Source organism: Coenobita brevimanus, chromosome 40 (assembly GCF_032717465.1).
Source record: "Coenobita brevimanus isolate Jiangsu-jjx chromosome 40, ASM3271746v2, whole genome shotgun sequence".
Lineage (NCBI taxonomy): Eukaryota > Metazoa > Arthropoda > Malacostraca > Decapoda > Coenobitidae > Coenobita > Coenobita brevimanus.
In genome coordinates this window covers 15,982,732-16,004,536 of record NC_136993.1, presented here as the reverse complement: position 1 = coordinate 16,004,536, position 21,805 = coordinate 15,982,732, and positions in this window count along the sequence as shown.

The window sequence follows — 21,805 nt, the reverse complement described above, 5'->3', positions numbered from 1 at the left end:
ATTCATACATCATCTATCTAGCTGCCTCTCTCTCTCTCTTTCTCTCTCTAGTGTGTGTGTGTGTGTGTATATATATATATATATATATATATATATATATATATATATATATATATATATATATATATATATATATATATATATATATATATATATATATATATATATTATATATATATATATATATATATATATATATATATATATATATATTGTTACGGAACAGAGAAAACTGTCCCGCAAAGTTCCAGGTTCAAAACAAAAGAGTTAGGTAAAATTACAAGTTAAAGTTTAATGCTCAAACTAACAACTAAACATTCAGGACTCATAAGGATAATGTAATGGCAAAAAACAGGTTAAATATATGGTTAACTGCAATAGCCGCTATTAACACGAAATTAGCAAGAGTAAATTTATCTAAGTCAGCCCTGATAAAATGAGAAAACCGGATAATGCTCAGTTAATGCAAGATATATTATTACAGATACAAAATATTATTACTACTGGCTGACAGTAAAAACTTTACATTAATCACAAAAACCTCACCAGGCCTACGAATTAACACCTTATGCTATACAGTACAAGAAAAATTGTAATAACACTTATACTCAAATTACACAGCACCTAGATGGTTGGACACTTCCTGAGCACTCACAAAAATAATAACAACTGTACAGGGGAGGACAGAGATGTGAACAAAATGAGGAGTAGTTCTAAGTGGCAATTAATGCAGAGACTGAGCTCATTATATAGGGGCCGGCAGAGCTTGATACAACTTGTAAGAAGGACGCGCAAATGAAGCCATAGGGGACAAAGAGTTGACACTCCTGCTCTGAACAACAGAAAGAACGACTTACTATACTATACGGGAGGAGGGGGGGAGTGAGGTAGAACACGCACTATGGAAGCCACGAGGTGAATCGTGATCAAATATGCAGCATACTGTACGTTAGAATTATACAAATGATGATGAAATCATAGGCTATGTAACACCTCCCCACAAAGAAAAAGAAATTTACAACGGAAATTTCTTATTACTCTAAAACAATCTGTCTAAAGTCTAGATAAGCAATCTGCAAGAACATTTTCTTTCCCCTTGACATGTTGTATGTCTAATGAATAATCCTGAAGAAGTAAACTCCATCTTGTCAATCTCTGATTTTTATCTTTAAACTTACTAAGGAATTTCAGTGGGTTATGATAGGTATAAATGACTATGGAGTCAAAACCAGAACACAAATAAAATGAAAAATGCCGTAAACCCAAAATCAAGGCCAAAAGCTCTTTCTCAATAGTTGAGTAGTTCTTTTGAGGTGGAGTGAACTTCTTACTGTAATAAGATACAGGGTGTTCAATACCCTGATCATCCTCTTGCAGCAAAACAGCCCCAGCTCCTGTTTCACTTGCGTCAACAGCCATCTTAAAAGGCTTAGCAAAATTTGGAGTAGCGAGCACTGGCTGACTTAATAGGATAGCTTTAAGTTTGCTGAAAGAGGATTCACAGTTATCGGTCCAGACAAATTTAACTCCATTTTTCAGTAGGTCTGTAAGTGGTGAGACAAGAATTCAAAAGTTAAGAACAAATCTCCTGTAATAACCTACCATTCCCAAAAATCTTTGTAGCTCTTTCCTACTTTTGGGTCTGGGAAGATCACTTATAACCTGAACCTTAGCTCCTGGTGGTGCAACATGTCCATCACCAATTACGTACCCAAGGTACTGAACTTTAGCTTGACCAAACTCACACTTTGATAAATTAGCTACAAGATTAGCCTGAATCAAACGCTCAAGAAATTTACTGACATGGCATAGGTGATCTTTCCAGTTGTCACTGAAGATTAATACATCATCAATATAAACAATACACCCTGCCAAACCCTCTGTTACAACATTCATGAGCTTCTGAAATGTGGCTGGTGCATTCTTCATACCATATGGCATTACAGAACATGCAAAAGTCTTTCCTAGTGTTACAAAACATGAGATCTCCCTAGCACGTTCAGTCATAGGTACTTGCCAGTATCCCTTTAACAAATCAAACTTACTTATGTACCTAGCCTTTCCGATCTTGTCTATGCAATCTTCCACGTGAGGGAGAGGGTAAGTGTCTGTTTTGGTTATCTGATTAACACGTCTGTAGTCGATGCAAAGCTGTTGTGACCCACATGGCTTAGGGACTAGAGTGACAGGAGAACTCCACTCGCTCTGACAGAGCTTAATCATCTTGTGGTCCAACAGGTAGCCAAGCTCCTTCTGGATGAGAGGAACTTTCACTGGGTTCACACGGTAAGGAGGCAGTTTAATTGGCTTTGCGTCTCCAACATCGACATCATGCATCAACCCAGTGGTTCTTCCTGGAGTGGCATGGAACACTTGCGGGTACTCCTGCTGTAATGCCGAAAACTCCTGCCTTTCCTCGGGAGCTAGATGAGAAAGCTTAGTCTGGAGATCATTCATGATATCAGGATTCTTCCCCAAACTATCACTCAGGCTCATGCTGCATGGGAGAACTTCACTTGCAGACTCGGGTAGAACAGCTAAAGTGGAGACTGGGTTATTTTCGTCTCGCCTGTGATATAACTTTAGCATGTTGATGTGACAAAGTTGCTTGTTCTTTCTACGATCTGGTGTGGCGATGACATAGTTGACATCACTGAGTTTCTTCTCCACGAAAAAAGGACCACTAAACTTGGGTTGAAGAGGTTGCCCATGCACCGGTAGCAGAATCAAAACCTGATCTCCTGGCTGAAAGAGGCATAACCTGGACTTCTTATCATACCAAGTCTTCATCTTCTCCTGAGCAGCTCCTAAATTCTCTCTCGCCAGCTGTAAAGCAGTGGACAGCCGTTCTTTGAACTTCATCACATACTCCAGCAGGTTGATGTCATCTTCCTCCGACAGCCAGCATTCCTTGAGTAGCTTAAGGGGTCCTCTTACTTCGTGGCCAAACAGTAGTTCAAAGGGTGAGAAGCCCAGTGATTCATTTGGAGATTCTCTTGCGGCAAATACAACGAATGGAGGACCTTTATCCCAGTCTTTCTGATGTTCCAAACAGTATTTCTTGAGCATCGATTTGAGTGTTTGATGATATCTCTCCAACGCTCCTTGGGTCTGGGGATGGTAAGCTAAAGACGTGATCTGGGTGATACCCAACTCTTTCAGAGACTGCTTGAAAACATCTGACATGAAATTACTTCCCCGGTCTGACTGTACCTCCTTGGGCAGACCAAACTTTGTGAAGAACCCAAGCATTTCCTTAACCACGTTCTTTGCTGAGATATTTCTAAGTGGAATGGCTTCAGGATAACGAGTAGCCATATCAATCAGGGTCAACACATAAGAAAATCCTGAAGAAGTCTTAGGAAGAGGGCCCACAATATCCACCAACACACGGGTGAATGGCGCCTCAAAAGGAGGAATGGGAACTAGAGGTGCAACCTTTTCGGTCTGATTACTCTTCCTCACAACTTGCCAGGTGTGACAAGACTTATAATACCAGGAAACATCTCTGAAGATACCTGGCTAGTAGAAGTGTTTCAAAATGCGTGCCACAGTCTTCCTCACTCCAAGGTGTCCTGCCAAACTGGAATCATGAGCCACTCTAATGATATCCTGCCTACAAACACGAGGGATGACAACTTGATGTACAACCTCCTATTCACAGTCAGCTGATGCTGTTGGGGGTCTCCACTTTCTCATAAGTACTCCTGACTTTATATAATAACAAGTAGAAGCACCAGCTGACTCTTCCTCACTGCAAGCAGAGTTAGCTAGACTTTTCAACTCAGGGTCAACAACCTGCAACTCAACCAACTCTTGACGAGACAAATTATCAACACTATGGGGTACTGCCTTATCTGGTGAGTGGTCCAAATTAGCAAGAAAAGTGTCAGCTAGGATAACATCATCATCATCATTATCCTCTAAGTCACCAGTAACTTTAGACTTAACCCTAGTGACAGCACATGCAGAGAACACATCAGGGACATCACAATCCTGGGCCGCAACCACTGGCTCTCTAGACAACTGAGGAGCTGGACACACTTGACTTCCACCATTATCATTTCCAAGTAAGAAAGTTACACCTGACATTGGGAGTGTCTCAACCAACCCAACCATAACGGAACCATTAACAAAACCAGACTCTAAATTCACTCTGCACAGAGGGACAGAGAAGTAATTATTCCCTACACCTTGTAAGATTACAGTTTCATCAGAGGAATTAACATTAGAGCCTAGAACACTGGTCAGCATAAGGGATTGGCAAGCACCTGTATCACGATATATTTTAACTGATTTCCTGTCATTACTGTCCAGAGGACTGACAAAACCATCAGACAGGAAATTAGCACATGAACTCTTGAGAGTGTCACCCACGTTACTGCTCAAAAGAGGAGCTTCATCATGAGAATTTAATTTACCCCTCAGAGCAGGTTCAGTTAACTCAGTTAAAGAATTCTGGGAACTCTCAAGGGTGGACACTAGACCAATTGACTGAATATTTAAAGACTCCTTTTTGTTCACATCATGCTGTCTCCTGAAACATTTCTCCGTAGTATGACCAAGCTTACTACAATAAGTACATTTACTTTTCAATAATCTAGAGGTGAAGCTGGTATTTACTTCCTGAGAAACATCATCTTTATTCTCTTTCCTGTTACCTGTACTCTGTTAGAGGCAACGTACTTACTCTCAGCTTTCCTTTTTTTTTAGAATATCTCTTGTGAGTGCGAACATATTCATCAGCTAAAACTGCAGCATCAGACAAATTATCTATTCTTTTCTCATCAAGATATAGGCTTACATCATTATTAATACACCTTTTGAAGTCCTCCAGCAAAATCATCTGCTTAAATTTACCAAAATCAGAATTTACATTCTTAGAATTTAACCACTGCTCTAAAAGATCTTCTTTGATTTTTGCATACACAACATGGGATTGCTTATCTTGCTTATAAGTTGTCCAAAATTTTACTCTATAGGCTTCAGGAACAAGCTCATAGGCCTTAAGAATCAAGCTCTTAACTACATCATAATTATCAGATTGATCCTGAGGCAAAGATGCATAAGTTACTTGAGCTTTACCGGTGAGAATAGTTTGAAGGAGTACTGGCCAATACTTTTTGGGCCAATTAAAACCTGTAGCTACCCTCTCAAACAACTGAAAATACTTTGTTAAATCAGATTCATTAAAAGGAGGGACAAGTTTAACATTTTTAGCCACATCAAAATCATCAGAGCTAGATGATCCAGTTCCACATTGTTTCATGCGATACTCATGGTCTGCCTGAATCCTAGCAAGTTCAACTTGTGCGTGAAACTCAGCCTCCTTAGCACAAGCCTCCTGCAGGGCTAGCTGTAACTTAGCTAATTCAATCTGCGTTTGCTCATCTGGAGGAGTTACATTGAACTAGCTTTTAATAATTATGTCAACAATTTGATATTTAGAATGATGAAAGCGAACAGCAATTCCCAATTGTTGAGCAACAAGCTTAAGTTCATTCTTTGTTCTGTTTTCAACATCACACACTGTTTGCACATTTGACAAAAAATCTTTGGCTTCATCAAGAGTAGTAATAGTAGACATCATGAATAAATCACAGTCACAAAATATCAACCAATATCCTTATGATAATATCCTGAATATCCTGATAAGAGGTCGCCAAATTTATGTTACGGAACAGAGAAAACTGTCCCGCAAAGATCCAGGTTCAAAACAAAAGAGTTAGGTAAAATTACAAGTTAAAGTTTAATGCTCAAACTAACAACTAAACTTTCAGGACTCATAAGGATAATGTAATGGCAAAAAACAGGTTAAATATATGGTTAACTGCAATAGCCGCTATTAACACGAAATTAGCAAGAGTAAATTTATCTAAGTTAGCCCTGATAAAATGAGAAAACCGGATAATGCTCAGTTAATGCAAGATATATTATTACAGATACAAAATATTATTACTACTGGCTGACAGTAAAAACTTTACATTAATCACAAAAACCTCACCAGGTCTACGAATTAACACCTTATGCTATACAGTACAAGAAAAAATGTAATAACACTTATACTCAAATTACACAGCAGCTAGATGGTTGACTTCCTGAGCACTCACAAAAATAATAACAACTGTAAAGGGAAGGACAGAGATGTGAACAAAATGGGGAGTAGATCTAAGTGGCAATTAATGCAGAGACTGAGCTCATTATATAGGGGCCGGCAGAGCTTGATACAACTTGTAAGAAGGTCGCGCAAATGAAGCCATAGGGGACAAAGAGTTGACACTCCTGCTCTGAACAACAGAAAGAACGACTTACTCTACTATACGGGAGGAGGGGGGGAGTGAGGTAGAACACGCACTATGGAAGCCACGAGGCGAATCGTGATCAAACATGCAGCATACTGTACATTAGAATTATACAAAGGATGATATATATATATATATATATATATATATATATATATATATATATATATATATATATATATATATTGCATCGTAAGTCAACTAATAACGCTGGATAATGGGCTCCCAAATCTTTCCCAGTGATGGACACTAAAATAATGTTATCTCTTTATAAACAGATTAACAGTAATTGGAAAGTGCTATAGATGTCCACATCTGAAAGGGTAGTGCCTGTTCTACCGTTCTAAACTGTTTTCTCAGATCTCCATTGATGTGCTTAGTCCCACTGGCATTAGTAATTTCTGAAATAAACAAATTTGGTGCCACTTTGGAGCTTTTTTCTTTTGTTTTCAACAGTAATGTGGCGAACTTCGATGAAAGGTAATATATGTTACACCTATTACTTTGTCTTAAGCTTCAACGACAATGTTCGACAGTTCTCTGTATGTATCTTTCTCCTAGTTTTTGTGCTAGATATGCCCCTTTTGAGGGGGATGGGGACGGGGAACGTTCTCGGCAATGTGGTGACTTTTTGACAAATATTATAGCAACATATATTATAACAATATATATTTCGAAATATGGGCCTAGGTTTGCTGTAGCTTTAATACTATTCAACATAATTGACTTTTGGTGCTGAGTTCGGCGCTTTTTTTCATCCATAAAATGACAAAGTATAAGAAGAATAATTCTCTTCCTATAAGCTTTATAGTTATGTGCGTAGGTCCAGTGTAACTCCAGCTGTCTGAAATAACCTAGTTGGTGGTACGTATATGATCCACCGCCCTGTTACTTATCTGTTAGTGAGCTCATTCACTTCGTTCTTTCGACTCAATCCTTCCTCTTTTTTTTTCTTTTAATAATACATTATGATCTACTTGTCTTTTGATGTTCACCCTCAGTCAGAGTTTTTCCAGCTCCGTCCACTCATTGTGTCTTGTAACATTATTTGGAATTCATATTACTATTTTTTTTTTCTTTTTTTTAAATAACAGAACGGAGGAAGGAAAAACAAATGGGGAAAAAAAAATCCATACACCAGATTACTGGTGTCCTCTGTTCATAAAATATCTGTAACAGTTAGACTTGAACAGTTGTAGGTTGAAATTTGGAGGAAAACAACTCTGGGGAAGCGAGTTCCAGAGAGATGCAGTTCGGGGAATGAAAGAATTCTGATAGGCAGAAGTTCTGCAATATGGTTGAGTGACATTCCAGTCATGAGCGCTACCAGATGCCCGTGTAGCACGAGGGAAGGCATGGAGAGGTGGCACCATGGACGCAACTTCGTCTGAGCATTTGCCAAAAAAATATCTGTAAAATAATGCAAGGGAGGCAACATTCCTTCTTACTTGCAGGGGAGGTAGTTTGTATGTAATGGAAGGGTTGTTAACGATTCTAACAGCTTTATTCTGAATTTTGTCTAGTTGTCTTAATGCAACCACTCCACAACCATCCCACAAGGGTGAACAATATTCAAGCTGAGAGCGCACATGACTCTTATAAATTATAGCCAACTGCTCATCGGTGAAGAAGTTACGGACTCTGTACAATAATCCAAGTTTCTTTGAGGCGGTTTTAGCAAGTGATCTGACATGAGAGGTCCAGCTGAGGGCACTGTTAAGTGAGACACCAAGAATTTCAATACTTTTGGAGATGGGAATATTAGTAGCACTGAAGGTAATGTACGAATCTGGCAATATCTGTCTATTAGTAAACTGTATATATTTAGTTTTACTAGCATTAAAAGAGACAAGGTTGTTTTGTCCCCATTCACTGATTGTAGATAGATCTTGATTTATGGAGATGGCTGTACTGAGTTGAGAGGTAGAGATATTAGACTTTGTAATTGGATGTCTGAGTGTGAATGAACTGTGTAGTGTTGAGTCATCTGCATATGAGTGAATGGGATTGTGAGTGACAGATAAGAGATCATTAATATGAACCAGAAATAGGGTTGGCGCCAGAACTGATCCCTGCGGCACGCCGGCGTTAATTGAGTGGAAATTTGAATATACATCATCTACTTTTACTCTTATTTTCCTGTCACTAAGATAAGAAGAAATCAAAGGAACAAAAGACGTTAGTCCATAGCAAGGGAGTTTGGACAGCAGGGAACGGTGCCATACTCTGTCGAAAGCTTTAGAGATATCAAGAGCTACTGCATGAGTTTCTCCAAAAAGATCAATTGACTGATGGATGGTATGAGTCAAGAGATTGAGTATGTCAATGGTGGATCTTTCGCGGCGAAAACCGTATTGTCTATCACTAATTAAGTTGTTGGATTCAAGATGTTTAACAATATGCTTATTAATTAAAGTTTCAAATACCTTACCAAGAGAAACAGCTATTGGTCTGTAATTGGAGGGGTCAGACGAACTTCCTTTCTTCGGAACTGGGTGGATATTGGCTTCTTTCCATGAATTTGGGAATAAAGAAGTACGTATGCATAGTCTGAATAATTTAGCTAGGACAGAGGCAAGTTCAGGGGAACACTTTTTCAAAACAATTGGCGGAATTCCATCTGGGCCTGGAGCTTTGTTGGTAGGTAAATTGTCTAGGATGGATTTTACGAATCTTGTCTGTATTTTAAGTGGGGCAATTTCGGGAGAATCAAGTTCCAGTACTGAGACATTCTGGCTGGTATCATCTATGGAACTCCTTTCCTGAAAAAAATGTATCAGCAAGTGTCCTTTACCGTTTTCATCCTGGCCTTAAAGCCACATAATTATATAAAACTAAAGGCACCTACTCTTGGAAGTGTGTCACGTACTCAAGCAAATAATCATGCTAATGTTATATTACCTAAAACAAAAACGTGCGGTTATTAATATACACTTTAAAGTGATGCATCTCATTTCAGAATGTGCCATCTGTCAATTTAGGGGCATCAGACCCTCATGCCACAGCATGAACTAAATATCTGAGCCCAATTTGGCACTTGTTTGCCTCACTGCTGCAGTATGATGGCGGATATTGTGAAAAAACACTAATTAATATCCATTACTTCTCTATAACATTTCCAGCGATATGCATTAGTTCACTGAATCTTTAATTAATTTTTCAGATTATGTTTTGCTGCTCAGTTTGGCACTTTTTTAAGTCTTGTGCTTTGTTTTAATATGCCGGAATCTTTTCAATATACAAAGGTAAGTATTTTACATTATGCGTCTATTAGCTTTCCAAGGAAATACATAGGTTGGCTGTAGCATTGCCAGTTCCCGAGGTAGCAGTTTTGGTGCACGGTCTGGCGTTTTTCGGTTTCTTTTTCAACAGTAAAGTGATCATCTAGTTCTTTTTTATCAACCGGTCATTGATACGATTAAATCCACGGTAGCTACAGTATGTCTCGAGATTACAGAGTTATGTTGATATTTGGTAGACAGTTTGACTTTTTTGGGGGGAGGGGGCATTGCTTGGTAATATGGTGGGGAATTTTGAAAGTCACGTATCACGTATTACTTTTTCATATATTTTTCAACTGTATGTGTAGATTCGCTGAAGCTTTAATAATGTCCAAAATAACATTTAGTGCTGTTTGTGCATAAGCGGGAGTTTTTTTTTTTTTTTTGTCCATTTTCATTTGTTTAGTGACGAATTTTCATGTAAGTTAGTTGAGTGACACCTGTTATTTTTTCATTAGCTTACCAAAGATCTGTGTGCATCTGATTTTGCTTTATTAATCTTTGAAATAACAACGTTGTGTTGCACGTGTTATACGAGAGCTTTGCTCGATCGTACAATACAGTTATATTCGTATCACCCACATTATATACGGTAATATCTTAACATATGTTCAACAGTATTCTTCAAGTGTTTCCAAGACTCTTTTATTGCTTCGTCTTTTCATCACTTGTATGTGATCACCAAAGGCAATTTTACTCAGTAGTAAACATTGCTCATATGCATCTTCAAGTTTCATGCGCACATGACTTATTCCACTCTGGTATTCAACAGTTGGCTCAAACATGCTTCACAAATTGCTTTTAATTCCTTTTTTTTTTTTTTTTTTTTTTTTATTCCTTATGTGAAGGTATCCAGCTGCTTTAATTAACCCATCAGTGAGTATTTTAGTGTCTATTTCATCCTGCGTACTGGAAGAAATAAAGGCATACCGTGCCAGTGACCAGAAATCCTGTCGCCATCTTCACTGCCCGTACTGCATCTCCTGCAATAAAGGACTTCTGCTCTCCCGTATCAACCTACATCATCACTTTTAACATTCAGTTACCCCTTCTAACTTCAGTCATTCGTAAAGCAACTAAAGACAACTGCTGACTTTGGAAGATGGGTTAATAGCACATGGCAAATACTACTGGCATATCGGAGATTGTTCCATCCCTTCTAGGACAGAAAGCACTATGAGGTCAACCTACCTGACGTTAGATGCAGGTTAATTAATATCGTTATACAGTCTGATGATGTGATTCGAGCCAAGTCATATAAAATTATTTATTCCTTTAGTTTAGTCTGTCCTTCAAGCATTTTTCTTCTTTCTAAATAAGTGTTATGTTTCTCCTTAGAGAAGATGCAAGTCCTGACAATCGTTCCTTATGATGAAACATTTTTGTTGCTAGTGTGAATCGCAACCCTTAGAAAAATAATGAAAGTAATTTTTTTTCTTGTGTTTTCCTACAAGTTCTCTTGTTTTCTTTCTGCTTATTTTACCCATGCCTCATATCTTGGTGAGCTGTATTTCATGATCATTGACACTTTGGACTTCTGCGTACACACACACACACACACACACACACACACACATATATACTGTATATATATATATATACTTTCAATACGATTTTTTTATTTCATTCTTGCAATCTCTAGACTGTTTTATTCAACGCAGGAGAGCCTTTTCGGCCCACGTTTAAGACATAACATTATCCCTGTAACTTCAAGATGTTTCTCCTTAGCTGTATGTAATCATCTGGACGCATAAGAATGAAATACAGAATGAGATCACTGTTCTAAAGGGTATATCCTCTATTCCTTTGATGTGAAGAAGTCAGTAAATAAATAAGTAAATGAGAAAGTATATATATATATATATATATATATATATATATATATATATATATATATATATATATATATATATATTATTCAAAAGTGTAGATAAACATCTTCATCCACTTCAGTGTTCAGTCTCACCTTACTTAAGTAGTGCCTTTCAGCAATAACAGCTAGTTCGTCCCACTGATCTGTTGATGTTTGTAATATTCTAAGCCGATATACTTTACAACACTTTTGAAATTCAGTCTGATGGTTTATTCTCGACCCCCCACCACACCACCATGCATCATGATATCAGAATATTCATAACATTTATTTGATAGTTTAGGTATCTTAGTTACAAAACCATATAAATCATATTCTCCATTGTTGTGTGTTTCCTTAGATGTATACTGTGGTGGTATTTATTTTGCCTCATTCCTTTAAACTAAATTTGTTCACGCTTTCATCTTACGATGTCAGTTTTTTGTTTAGTTTTGGTTCCAACAAGACGATTTTATGCAAATTAAATCTAAGTCTTGCAGACTGATTGTTACAAGAATCTAACTCCTTTACACAGTGAGGTCTAACAGTAGCAAAAACAAGATAGAAACCGTCACCAGAGTTAGTATGGCCTAGTTGCTAGATTCTCTTTTCATGCATTAGTTGGCTTTCTGTGATTCAAGGTATCAGGGCTATTCAATGGTGGCCCGCGGACCAAATCCGGCCCATGCCCTCTAACCGACTCAGAAGAATGAAAATAAGTAGACGAGCACTTTTGTGCTTTTCCCTTTATGTATTCAGTTGAAAATGAAAACACAAATAATATATGAATTTCTCGTTTCTTTCTCTGTAAAAGTGTTTAGGTAGGGTGAAAATTACAGCTACTGTAATTATGTCCCCTCTGTTAATCTGAGCTTCATAATTCGGCCCTACTTCCAGAGTGGTTGAGTAAATAGCCCTGCAGTAAATAATGGCTGTATGAGGTATTTATGCACAAAGATTGCAATCTTCATATCAATGTATCTATCTATCTATATATATATATATATATATATATATATATATATATATATATACACATCATGGAAGAAGGAACCAAAGGCCTGAAGCCCGTAAGATTGTTCCCTCCAAGAAAAAAACAATAATAGAGAGCCAAATTTAACCCTTACACACACAGATAAGTTAATAAGTTTTGTGGGACATGACGCGCCGGCTTTTCTCCCTTCCCCCTGCCCGCCACGTGCTCCAAAAATATGTATTCTCAGCTTCTTTTCACCACCCAAACATATTTATTTTGCCACAAAATCCACTCATTCCTATTCGTCGATGTTTGTTCTGCACGATAAGCAAAAAAAAAAAAAAAAAAACACTATATGTACGTTAGCGCCGTATCAATAAACATTCAAGAGCATACATCTCATTTCCCAACATCATAAATCCAGTGTTTACTTATCAGTCTCTACATGTTATACCATCATTGGGAAGAGAATTTTATTAGCTTTCGAATGCCGGAGGTCTCAGTTCGATACGAGGTATGGTGTTCGAGTAATAAGCGAAAAAGTAAAACCCATTTCTGACATAGAACAGATTTTTTTTATTCGGGGAGCTCTAGCGAAAAACTTTTTTTTTACCACTGTTATGTTTTCATTTTATCATCCTATGCGGAATTTAGTTGGCTTTCATTACAGCCCGCAACGGTGATCCTAGGCCTCATAGTTTTTAAGAAAAAATGCACAAAAACTACAGTGTACCCACACCATATTGTGACTGTAGGACAGTTTTCTGCCTTCCTCTAAGCTACTGCACACATTTCACTAATTCCTTGTATACTAGATATGCACACCATATTCGCATGATTCACTGTCACTTTTATTATAGCTGAATAATCACATTTGGTGCAGGGTACAGGCAGTGTAGTTGATTAGAAACAGTAGCACAATCTTCGTTGGGCCAACGGCTGACAACGACCTAGATTCCTTCACAGACACCAAATTTCCTATTGCAAACACCAAATCTAATCACAACAATGACCAAACACTATACACAAGCACTACTGGTATAGTGAAATATGTTGCACAGTTGGACGGGGGTTTGAGTGGAAATTTAAAGGGACAGAACCGCTCAGTACCTTCCTCACTCACAGCTCATTTGGTACTAAATAACCTGTCTGCTCTCTTGCTGGTATCGGGACCCATAGTTGCCAACTCATTACTTTTGACAAGGAGCAGGGAAGCTATGACGCCTCCAAAAATGATGCCGATCGGCATGCAACTTAATCTAACTCGTCCAGTTCGAAAACCCATCCAAACCTAAATATAGTCCTACGACGATGGTTTGAATTAACTATTAAAGACGTCATTGTAATGAAATGCCTAATATCTTTCCTATTTCCGAAAATGATTAGTCAAAACTATTTCAGGAAAAATTTGCGTTTCTTTATTATCCTTTCATAAACCTCAAAATGTGATATGGACAGTCTTTCTTGCAGGTCATTAACGATTAGCCAAAATATCCATCCATTCTTCTATCCATGAACTGCTTGAAGTATGATTTAGGTCTGCTTCATTAGCTCTGACTACTTTATTCAGTGTTATTGGCTAAGAGTTTACTGAACAGAATTTTTACTTCAGGGAATACTATTCCTTACATTTCTTCATTTCAGAATAAGATAAAACACAAAGAAATGTAATCACCTCAGTTTTCCTGGTATTTGCCTCAAGGTCTGCATACTTTTATAAAGTAAAGAGATTTATGTGAAAAAGGATATGCACCTTATAACAGTCATCATGAGGGTGAATGCAGCTACTATGTTTTCAGAAAAAACGTAGAGGTTGCCCACATCTTTGTACGAAATGCAGAGTAAAAAAGAAAACCAATCCCTGGAATTGGATGTTTACGAACTCAGGTACTGTACTTCTTCATTTATAACACCGAACAAAGTTAAATGGGCTAGTAAAACAGTAGCTGAACCATTCGTCAAAATAATTTATGGACAGATACAAGAACAGTTGTGCAATATTTACCACCATTCAAGAGAGAATTTATATAATATTTCGGAGATTTTTGGGGTATTATGAAGAGATGCAAACTGCTTGAACTCATGCTTGCATATAATTCTCTTATCTTTAAGTAATTTCTCATAATAAATGTCAGTTTTCTTTAGCCACAAAAGTTCTAGCATTTCCACTGAAGTATATGGGTGTCTTAACAGCTGAATACCTTGTCCAGTTCTCCTTTCTTTACCACAAGTAACTGTTGTACGGTGAAGGTGCAGCTGAATGTGGTTCACAAGATACTGGCTTGTTCTAAGGTTGGGGAAAAGAAAGTAAAGTGAGTCTTACCAGATGTGAGGGTAAGTATGGAGGGGCAACGGAGTGAGGATGGAGCAGCTGATGGGACAATGTGTGACTAAGTGAGCTCCGATGGACGAATTTCCCTGTTATATAGACGCTGCAAGACCAGCGCACATGTACGCAGAGTATTGATCTTTCCATTCCACATAACACTTGGGGAAGGTGGAATAAATATATTATACTGTTCGTTTCTGGTCATGAAACTTATTGTAAATTATTTATATTGGAAATTTACACACACACACACACACACACATTTTATATATATATATATATATATATATATATATATAGATAGATAGATAGATAGATAGATACATAGATAGATATAGACAGATATAGATAGATAGATAGATATACATACAGATACAGATAGATATAGATACAGATATAGATAGATAATAGATAGATAGATTATATAGAGATACAGACATAGATAGATATAGATAATTAGGTAGATAGATACAGATAGGTACATGAAGACAGATAATAGATAGGTATATAGATAGATACCATATTCATACAAATACACTAGATTTTGTTCATTTGTGATAGCTGGCAAGGTCATTCTCATTTTCAAACCCAAGAATTTGTGTCAACTAACGTAGCTCCCAGAAAGCTAACATCAAGGTATGACAACAGCCAACCAGAACGTGGTCCTTAATGCATTTAATGTGATGGCTTCATTCTACACTACCACAGGAAGACGTTATTTTTCGTAGAGGAAACTTGTCGATCTGGAGGGAATAGTTACTGTGTTCTTTAATTCATTCAATACGATAGACCGTTCTAAATATAAATAAACCAATTTTATCTAGTAAGATAGAGCATCACTGGCATGTGTACAACTTGCTAACTGCACTCTGTAAATAGGATGCCGGCTGATCCCAGCTGGGAGAATCCGGCGTTTCGTAAATGGCCATCAAGGGTAGAAGATGCCTTCCCCTCTGCAATTCATATTTTAATCATTTTACCACTTTTTTTTCTTTGCTATTTCCAGAGAAACTTTTTTTTTTTTTTTTTTTTTTTTTTTTTTTTTTTACAGATGGAGATAGACAGAGCCTTGTACATACAGGACGAGAGATCTTTTCAAGTCGAGCATAATAATTTGAAGTAGTGTGTATAGTTGACAAAAAAGACCCACGTCGTTGTGAAACGGATGGTTTCTATGTTATGTCATTTTCATTCACACCTGTTTTGGAAGTGGAGGCTTAATCGGTAGAGAGGTGGCCTGCGGTCCTACCGGACCCAGGTTCAAATCCCCGCTGGGACAGGGGACAGTGTAAGGATTTGAATTTCATGTAAAGCAGACTATACCGATCTACCAGAAGACCCGCCGACATGTAAAAACACCCCAGCTAATACCAACACACCAGTCCTGTATGAGACAGCCCTAGCATGTATTCAATATAGACGGTGGGTGTTAGCGCCGAAGTGGTGACATGTAAAGGTGTATGATATGTAGAAGGACTACTGGGCCTTGGGGGCAGGCTGTGAGGCCTATGCCCAGAGTCGAACACATAAAAAAAGAAAAAAAAAAACGAAATACCATACTAGTATGTTTAGTCTACCCCGCATAAGGATTTCTCATATTTCATTACATGCACGCTCACAAACTAGAGCGGGTGTTATGTTTCATCGGTGTTTGTGCGCGTGTGGGGACTGGTGGGTAGGTCTAGGTGTGAGGAGGGTGTTTGTGTGAAATATGGAACCCAGTTACTTTCAGATTTTACCCAAATGTGGTGGAAAAGTTATGGGAGAATCATTACGCAAACCTAATGTTTCTGAGAACAATAGGTTATAGTCACGTGGCTAGGTTTAAGGCTGACCTTGCAATATCAATTAACATAGTTTACATTCATTTCGGCGGAACTTCTGGGAAGTGTTGAGGGTAAAGCAAGAATGAGGTGGGATTATTATCGCCTGCCTTACAAGGCAGAGCCATAATGTTTTTACCTGCCTCTGTGTGTGTGTGTGTGTGTGTGTGTGTGTGTGTGTGTGTGTGTGTGTGTGTGTGTGTGTGTGTGTGTGTGTGTGTGTGTGTGTGTTCCCATCATAGCTCATGAACTGCTTGAGCTATCAACATGAAACCTTCAGTTTATATATGGTCAAAATCTTGGACTAGTTAAAAAATGGGCACTTGGGGTCAACATCAAGGTCACCAAAATGGCTATCAAAGGTCAACTAGTTTCCATCACCTGCCTTTAGCATCATTATGTCTCATGAACGGCTTGAGATATCAACATGAAAATTTCAGGGTGTCAAGATATGGCCAAAATCTTGACTGAGTTCGAGAGTGGGCACTTGGGGTCAAGATCAAGGTTAGCAAAATGACGGCCAAAAGTCAAGTAGTTTTTATCGTCTGCCTTTAACACCATTATATCTCATAAACTGCTTGTGCTATCAACATGAAACCTTCAAGGTATGAATATATGGTCAAAGTCTTGGACTTGGCCAACAGCATAATCTGGCAGGCTATTAGCAATCGGCTCCCGAATGCTTTTCTTTCACGTTTACAATAATCAGTCGGAGATAAAGGTCACAGTGCTAGGTCCAGTTTGCACCCGTGTGTTTTCGTGTGAAGAAAAAGCTGAAACTGTTTTGATTTGATATGGATAAGAAATGGTGGTCATGTTGAAGATCACCCAACATATGTGTGGAGGGAGAGGGTCGGGGTGGGGGTGGGTCGGTGCGAGATTGTGACTCAACAAATTTTTATCCGATTTTCATATAACTTGGCGGAACTGTTGAGGTTCAACCATTAAGTAAACCTATCGTTTTATAACGGAAGGTAAGAGGTCATGGTTACATCACAAGATCAAACGATGAACTGGCAAATCTTCTTGGGAGAATGGATAAAGGTAAGAATGAAATAGTTCAGTTTTAATAGCAATCATTCAGATGTAAGATCAAAGAACAAGGTCATCTCAAACATTGTTGATGTGAAGAAACTTAAGATAAAACGTTAAAGGTTAGGCAGTATAGAAAGAACTAAGTGCTCTGAACAATTAGCCAAAGGTTATGGTCAAATTGCAAGATCGGAGTTGGACGGTATATTTGTGTAGAAAATGGCCAAACCTGTTTGGTTCTGATTTGATTAAAGTATGTGAATGAGCTGAGGATCACGCAAAGGCTGACCTGGTGTTTGAGACCATTTGGTCGAAGGCAAAGGTCAAAAGGCGAGATGAGCTTAAACGATTTTTGTCCAATATAGATTAAGATTTATGGAAGCGTTCAAGTTAAAACAAGAATCAAAAAAATTCAATTTTCAGGTTACCAAATCAAATGTCAAGGTCACAGAGAATTTTTAAATGTCCCGGTTACTGGACAAAATAACTTCAGACAGTTTGATGTTATTTAAACTCAGTTTGCGGGAAGTGTTAGGGATCAGAAAGGAATGGGGTAATTCGTTATTGAGTTATTAGTCAATTTTCACAAACACAAGAAAAAGTAAAATCTTCGGTAGAATATATATATATATATATATATATATATATATATATATATATATATATATATATATATATATATATATATATATATATCATCAGCTGTTTGTGTGTCCACTGCAGGACCGGCCAATCCCGACAGAAATGGGGACGATACAGCCAATGTATCTCTACCAAGTGACTTAGGCTGTCTGGTAGAGACTGAATGTAGGGTGAGAATTGCTTGTAAGTGTAACTGTTGTGTTGGAGTGGCTTTGGATCTGTGTGTACTCTGTGAACCAAGTGTAATCGGCCAGCGCAAGCCGACTGTGTGCAAACATACTTTACAGTATGCAACACTGGTTCAACCACAGCACCCCGTATGTCCACCAATGCCGTACGTGGTATGAAGAACGCTCCCAAAGTTTATTACCCTGGCGAGGCGCGAACACTCGTTCTTCAGTGTATGAAAATGCATACTTTACCACAGAGGCTCACATATATATATATATATATATATATATATATATATATATATATATATATATATATATATATATTAACTGCGGTAAGTGCTGGGATACATATAAGACAACATAAGATTAAAACCATTACGAAAACTATAAGTTTATGGAAGAGAGGCCTTTGAAACGCCAAATCCTTGAACATGAGTGCAGTGTGCATTGTTTGTATTGATCACATGATCATGTGATTCGCTGTACTGCCATTCCACAGTACTGTATTTGTAAGTTTAATAATTACATTACTGTTCTGGTAAGTTTATGTGCAAGTTAAAGTACTATTGAAAAATGTTAAAGCAAGAAATAAAGTCTTATAATCAGTTTAACTGATTGGTGTCGGAATATTGCCTTTTTTATTTGTTCGTTTAAAGATTTGCTATGCTGCATTTCCACAGTACTGTATTTATAAGTTAAATATCTACTGTTCTGGTATGTACTTGTAAGTTAAAGCACTTAAAGAGAAAGCATTAAATAATGCCTTGTAACTAATTAATCGGATTTATATGATCGCCCATGATCGACAGGTTCCAAGATAATTCACCATCAAGTCAATTCGCCGTCAGACAATTCCCCATCAAAACATGGACGATTCCCCGTCAGGACAATTCGCACCCTGGACGATTCCCTGTCATTCTATAAGTATACTTATTATTAATTAATCAATGCCTGTACTTAAAGAACTATAATTCAGGGGGATCCATCAAAGTCTATGTTCAATACCGTAGGCTTTGGATATTCTAGCGTCACCCAAAGCTGTCTTCATTAATGACCCTGAATTGGCTTGTTATTGTTGTGACGGCGAATTGTCCTGAAACCAATCGGCGTCGAAATGTTGCCTTGTGTTTACATATTTGTTTGTTGAAGTTTTGCTGTGCAGTACTGTATTTGTAAGTTTTAACATTAAATAAACCTTCTAACCACTTAAAGTGCTTCATATTGGTTACCAGTGGCAGATAACAGCAAAACTGATTATAAGACTTTATATATATATATATATATATATATATATATATATATATATATATATATATATATATATATATATATATATATATATACAGTATATATTAATATTTTATGGTCATTTGTGAAGTTGGTCATTTAGCATATATCTCAAACAAAACCTATGGCCAATTTGCAAAATTACATTTAAATGTCTGGGTACTTAACACAAACCTAACCTAACCTAAAGTAACGAAGATAAGGTTAGATTACATTAGGTAATATTAGGTTAGGTAAAGTTAGGTTAGGTCATGTTAGTACAAAGTATATACCCCGTCTTTGCAAACGAACATCGAAATTTGCAGGGGGCGCTCACCATCCACTCACTGGATGTAGTGCTGCTGTCAAGAGTCTGTCCTTTCCTCTCCTTCATCCTTCTTTCCTTCCATCCTCTTCTGTCTTCCTTTCCTTCATTCTTTTCTTGTCCTTCTGCCTAAGAGTAACTTTACATTCCCTCTTCCATCTTTCCTTCATTCTTTCCTCTTCCTTCTGCCTGTGTGTGACTGTACACAGAGTGACAAGCCAAATGGTTTCCTGTACACCAAGAAACCATTTACTACATGGGGTGGTAACCATATAACCAAATTTTGGCGCCTGGTGGTTTAGTGGGTAATTATTGTGCTCCAGTTGGATTGAGGCGGTGAAGGTTTATATCCAAGGATTGGTTGGGGTTGACTGATCATGTAATGCCACTCAGGAATGAGTGAGGCTAGTCACTCTCATCTTAAATGTCGGGACCAACTGCCTAGCCCTGGGCTCCTACGCACCTCATGGGGCAATGTAGGGTTGGATGATGGATGGATGGATGGACCAATTTCGCTGGGAAATATGCAAAATGACTAATTTCGGAAAATGACTGTAATATTTAGTTATGTGTCCAACTCTGGGCATAGGCTTCACAGCCTGCTCCCAAGGCCCAGTAATCCTCCGACATAATGTATACCTCGCCGTGTCACCACTTCGGCGCTAACAACCACCATCCATACTGAATACATGCTAGGGCTGTCTCATACAGGACTGGTGTACTAGTATTAGTAAGGGTATTTTTATGGCATGTCGGCGGGTCTTCTGGTAGATCAGTAAAGTCTGCTTTACATGAAATTCAAATCCTTAAACTGTTCCATGCCCCAGCGGGGATTTAAGCCTGAGTCCGGTACGACTGCAGGTCACCTCTCTACTGACTGAGCCATCGCCTCCTACACACACATATATACTGTATATATATATATATATATATATATATATATATATATATATATATATATATATATATATAGATAGATATTGCCAGACGCCTTAATCACGTAACGGGTGGCCACAGACAAATCGTCTCCATGTCGCCCTGTTTCCCGCCATTTCACTGCCCTGCTCCCAGCTCACACACCCCTCTCTCATATACCTCTCCACTCCATCCCTCCATCTCATCGTTGGCCTCCCCCTCCCCCTCCCCCTTCCCCTCCTCCATCTCACTCACATACACTCTCCTCGTCAGTCTTTCGCTCTCCGTTCTCTCCACATGGCCAAACCACCGCAGTGTGTTTCTCCTAACGTTTCCTATCACATCTACATCCACACCACAACGCTCCTTCACTTCCTCATTTGTCAGTCTGTCTCTCCACGTGACTCCACATGCTCCTCTCAAGTAACTCATTTCCACTTCTCTCATTCTTGACTTCTGTCCCTCGAACAAGGTCCAGAGTTTCACTTCCATACGTTAGAGTTGGTATCATAACACTGTCATGTAGTAGCTTTTTCACTTCCATGCTCACTTCATTGTTTTTTATCACTGCTTTCACGGAACCAGCAACCTTTCTTCCCTGTTGCACCCTTTCAAGCACTTCTCCCTCTAAACTTCCATCCTTACTCATCACAGTACCCAAGTACTTAAACGCACTCACATTTTCCATTTCCTCCTCATCCAGCCTCACTGTACATTCACTGACTTCATTTCCCTCGAAGACCATAACTTTACTCTTCCCTACATTCACCTGTAGATTCCGTATCTTACACACACTACCCAACTCATTCACCAAGCTTTGCAGCTCCCCTTTGTCTTCACTTAACAACACAGTATCATTTGCAAACAACAGTACAGGTAGTTTCCAAAC